At 42.1% G+C, this 5,484-nt stretch overlaps 1 protein-coding gene across 1 annotated transcript in view; it reads right to left on the reverse strand.

Annotated features, from left to right (window-relative positions):
• prkg3 (protein kinase cGMP-dependent 3) overlaps nt 1–1,623 on the reverse strand; it is a 38,370-nt gene extending 36,747 nt beyond the window's left edge. The window contains exon 1 of the mRNA XM_063222938.1: nt 1,567–1,623. The gene's annotated coding sequence lies outside the window, so the exon portion shown is untranslated. The remainder of the gene's footprint in view (nt 1–1,566) is intronic.
• Between the last annotated feature and the right edge of the window lie 3,861 nt (nt 1,624–5,484).

Here is a 5,484-nt window from a genome sequence, read left to right on the forward strand (position 1 = left end):
TTCAGTGCTGCCACAAACTTTTGTCTGACGGACTGACAGAGTTGCTGCACTCGGCTCCATTGAGTCAAAGCATTATACAAAGCATTCATACATTTTTTTGTGATCGATTTAATCCGAAATGACGTACACCAGTGCTTTAACCTGTTTCTTAAAACTGAGTCAAACAAAGTCCTCCTCATCACTATTTCAGCAGAGCAAAGGCTACGTTGTGCACATGCATCAATGTACTCTTGTTGAATTGACACATTTTACATACATATTACACAGTTAATGCAAGTATTGTTTAAATAGTGCAAATTGTATAGTTTTAGCTCTGTTGAACATACACTAAAATCAATCCCCGACTTTTAGACACTACCTGCAGCTGTAGGAAAACAATGGAGCACCTACATGATACTCCCTCTCGAAAGTCTTAATTCAGCCATCAGTCTTCAGACGCAATGTCTTAAAATCTTTGTTCTCAGAATAGAGTAAGGTACTTCTTTAACCCATTTTCTCAAAAATGTTGTCCTACAATATCATATTTTCCCTGTACGCATATTTCTCGCTTATTTTCTCTCTGCAATTCAGTTATCATTCCATGTGGGGGGTACTTACAACCAGTGTTGGGCAAGTTACTCAAAAACTGTAATACTGATTATTGTAAGGCATTACACTTCTTTTGCATTACTTTAGTTACTTTCAACTGTAGGCCTGAATATGAATATGGCGATTTACAGAGTAAATCAAGCTCATGAGTCATGACTTTTTCACCTCCCGTCCAGGAGGTGTTTTGTAAGCATGCAGACCAAAAACTACTGTTTCAGGTTCAGCAAAAAGTTATTTCTGACCCACCACAGTGAATATCATTAAAATCCAGGTCACGGTATACAATGCATTGTAACTTAAGTTATTTACAGGTAGCTTTGTAACTAAGTACATATTACAGATTTTTGTCCTGTAATGCCTTACATTGCTGCGTTACAGAAAAAGTAAAGCATTACAGTAATTAATTACTTTTGTAATGCATTACTCCCAACACTGACTACAACAATAGTGTATGAATTGTACATTGAAATGGCTACCAGCTAGTATGCTATGACACGGTCACAGTCCAGTAAACAAACACACACACACACACACACACACACACACACACACACACACACACACACACACACACACACACACACACACACACACACACACACGTGACCTGATTGCTGCTTTGGCTCTGGACGTTGGCCGTGGACAGATTGTGTTTTATTTTAATACACTCATAAAACACAGGAACAAGGCAGGGTGTGTGTGTGTGTGTGTGTGTATGTGTGTGTCTGTGTCTGTGTGTCTTCAAAGATGCCATGTGGAACTAAGGTTAGTAAACACAGGCAGGACAAATACATATAGCCTACCGCACGCACTCACACACACACACACACACACACTCACCCTTGAGTTTAAACACGCATTATAGTATAGTCGCAGTGTGTGTGTGTGTGTGTGTGTGTGTGTGTGTGTGTGTGTGTGTGTGTGTGTGTGTGTGTGTGTGTGTGTGTGTGTGTGTGTGTGTAAAGTGCAGGGACTCACCTGTCCAGGTGTGTGTCAGCTACTCCATAAGGTCCTCGTGTGTGTGTGTGTGTGTGTCAAGGTTGCAATCTCCAAAGGCTCTGTTGCACACACATACACACATACACTCACACACACACACACACACACACACACACACACACATGCTCAGACACACACACACACACACACACACACACACTCAGAGACACACAACCTCAGACGGACGTCACTGTAAGGGGCACATACTGTAGGTCCACTGTAATCAGACGCCAAAATCACACACACACACACACACACACTCACTCACACACGCTTAGTTGGAGTCTGGGCGGACGGTGTCACACACCCTCACTAAGTCTTGCTGTAGTCCTGCTGCTGGATATGAGTGAGTTTACTCCTTTCTTCAGCGCTTCAAAGCCCCACACACGCACCTTCGCCACACGCCCTTATCTGACAGACACCCCCTCTCTCTCTCTCCATCCCTCCCTCTCTCTCTTTCTCTCTCCCTCCCTCCCTTGTTCTCTCTCTCTCTCACTCACACACTCCTCCCCTCATTTCTCTATCCTTTGCTCTCTCTTCCTCTTTTTCTTTCTCCTACCCTTTCTTTTGTTCATTCTCTACCCCCCCTCTCTCTCTCTTCCTCTCTCTCTCAGTCTCTCCTTATCAGTCGTCTTCCTCTTTAGAGCGGCAGCTTCACTGGAATAGATCATTAACGTCAGTGTGTGTGTGTGTGTGTGTGTGTGTGTGTGTGTGTGTGTGTGTGTGTGTGTGTGTGTGTGTGTGCATTTAATGATCATGAGTTTCATCATTAACTTTCCGCATTAGCCCCTCCCCTTTGGCCAGGTAAGACATCACACACCCTGCAGCTCAACTAGGAGTGTGTGTGTGTGTGTGTGTGTGTGTGTGTGTGTGTGTGTGTGTGTGTGTGTGTGTGTGTGTGTGTGTGTGTGTGTGTGTGTGTGTGTGTGGTGCATTTTAGAAATTGGTGAAGAGTTAAAGCACACACAGGTGCTATCTTATTGACTTTACGATGATTCCTAGAAGGGTTCGAAGAAGCTTACACACATTTCATAACCCACTGACTAACTTTTCTTTCAGGAATGTCTTGAAAAAGTAGAGGAACTACGATATCTTATCTCAGATCTCAACACTTTGAGAGAGAGAGAGAGAGAGAGAGAGAGAGAGAGAGAGAGAGAGAGAGAGAGAGAGAGAAAAGACTGAGGGAAAGAAAAGTAAAAGACAAAGAAAAGAACTTTAACTGCTTTGTGAACTTTAAGAAAGCATTCGACTATTTGGCACACTGGATTATACTACAAACTTTTTCGTGTAGGGGGTAGAACATATGATGTGGTCAAATTGAGGTATTCAAACAATAAAAGCAGCCTAAAAATAGGCAAAAAACCCAAACTGAGTTCATTAGACAGAAATGCGGCATTTTACGCCTCAAGCTCAGACCAGCGCTTCTTCCAAACCAAGAATTTGTGTAGAAAAAAGCCATAAAACAAGAAAAAGAACTATTTGGAACATAGAAAAAAATCAAACTACCAGCCAAAGCAGAATAAATTCCTATATGACCATAAATCAAGAATACAAATTCTCAGGATATCTCCTTTCTGTAAGAGATACGAAGCAGAGGCAAATCCTGACCAAATAGAGGGCAACGGTGGATACACACCAGCAGGGGCGCCGCCAGAAATTTTGGGCCCTATGAAAGATTTGAATGTTGGGCCCCCTTAAGGGCCCCTGTCAGTGCTTTTGGGCCCCCTTAAGGGCCCCTGTCAGTGCTCAGGCCCTTAGAATCTGTAACACCTTTCCCCCCCTAGCGGCACCCATGCACACCAGACGTTCACGTTTCCTTGACATGTCCGGGAGCATCGCGAGTCCAAGAGGTTCACGGGCTGTTTAGTTGTTCCCTTTCACACTGCACAGTCAGCGTTCACGTTCTATCCACAGGCAGCATCCAGTACCACTACCCATGTTTTATGTGCATATATGGCCATGGGAATGCTCGTTTTATCTATTGAGCAGCAAAGTAATGGGAGTTTACATGGATGCAGATGTTTTCAGGACGACAAGTGGCTTATTTCTCGTACAAGATCTGGCAACACTTCTGACAGTCCAATGAGTGCAGAGCAGAGGTGTCAAAAGTAAAAGTAAAAGTACTTTTGTGGTGTAATAATTACAACACTACCACATAGCATGGCGGCTGCTACACCATTTACTCCATTGTACCTAATGAGAGAGATAGATTGTGTTGTTACTGAAAAACACTGAAAACCTAACAAGGACCCACCACAAACTTGATCCAACCAGTGTAGAGTTAGCTGATCGTGAGACAAGTACACAGGTCTACTGGTTACTCAGTTAAGTTACTTGTGTGGGAAGGAAACAGTGTTTCTTTTTTTACTTTTACACTGTGTGCAGAATTATTAGGCAAACATGTTTTTTGACCATATTGTCCATTATATGCATATTTTCCGCCACCAACCTCTATGGACATGAACACCTATTGGATTTAAGCATTCCAGGTCATGCATATTGGTATAATAAGAGACAGTGTGATCGGAGGGGCCCAATACCCTATATCAGGGCAAAATTAGTGTGCATAATTATTAGGCAACTTTGTTTTCCTCTGGGAAAATAGGCCACAAAGGAGATCTAACAAACTCTGAAAAGTCTATAAACAATTTTGAAGTCTTCCAGAGGGATGTGGCTGTCTTGAAATTGCCCAGATATTGGTCATATCCGTCTAATGCACCGTTACGAAGTCATCAGTGTCACATGCATTGTGCTCACAAAGTAACTGCCGGATTGAGAAGAATTGAAGGTCAAACTATCACAAAATGATTACCCTGCAGTGCTGTTATATCCCAGAACTGAAACCTACATCGTGTGTCCACAAGAACATTGTATTCAGCACTCAGAGACATGACCAAGGTAAAACAGGTTGAAACCTGAAGACCACTCAACAAGAAATGCAGTCAAGACTGGGTCAAGAAAGGTCTTTAGACAATTTTGTCAATGGTTTTATGAACTTGTGAAAGTGACTGTTAATGGACAAGATCGATGAGCCCATAGCTAGATCGGTAATGTGCACACTCAGATGAGTTCCTGAGTTGTACTCAAATGCCAGCAGAATACTGCATAAATACCATTGTCTTCTTGAAAGTTGCAAACTTTTCCCTCACAGATCCAGCTATGGGCTCATCCACCCTGTCTGTCACTTTCACCAGTCCATAATACCTTTAAAAACTCTGTCCTATGGTATTTCTTGACCCAGTCTTGACTTAATTAACTTGTTAAATGGTTGTCTGGTGTCATCCCTTCTTACCTTTGCTATGTCTCTGAGTGCTCAACAACCTGTTCTTCTGGACACCTGATGTAAGTTTGCATTCTGGAATATGATAGCACTGCAGGGTAATAATTTTCTTGTAGTTTCTTCAAATTTTTGGCAGTGACATTTCATGTGAGACTGATGACTTTGCAACGGTGCATTTGATACTTCTGTGCTAACGTTACCAACGTCTTGCCAATTTCAAGAGAGCCACATCCCTCTGGAAGACTTCAAAATTGTTTATAGACTTTTCAGAGTTTGTTAGATCTATTTTGTGGCCTATTTTCCCAGGAGAAAGCAAAGTTGCCTAATAATTATGCACACCGGATATTGGGTGTTGGGCTCCTTTGATCACACCCCCATCTTATTATACACATATGCATGATCTGGAATGCTTAAATCCAATAGGTTTTCATGTTCATAAAGGTTGGTGGCAGAAAATACGCATAAAATGGACAATATGGTCAAAAAACATGTTTGCCTAATAATTCTGCACACAGTGTACTTTTACTTTTACTTTTACTTGTGACACCTCTGGTGCAGAGCATTGGTGATTCAAACGAATGGCTAGATAATAAAAACAAAGTGTCATCACAAAACTT

This window comes from Engraulis encrasicolus, chromosome 18 (genome assembly GCF_034702125.1).
Source record: "Engraulis encrasicolus isolate BLACKSEA-1 chromosome 18, IST_EnEncr_1.0, whole genome shotgun sequence".
Taxonomy (NCBI): domain Eukaryota; kingdom Metazoa; phylum Chordata; class Actinopteri; order Clupeiformes; family Engraulidae; genus Engraulis; species Engraulis encrasicolus.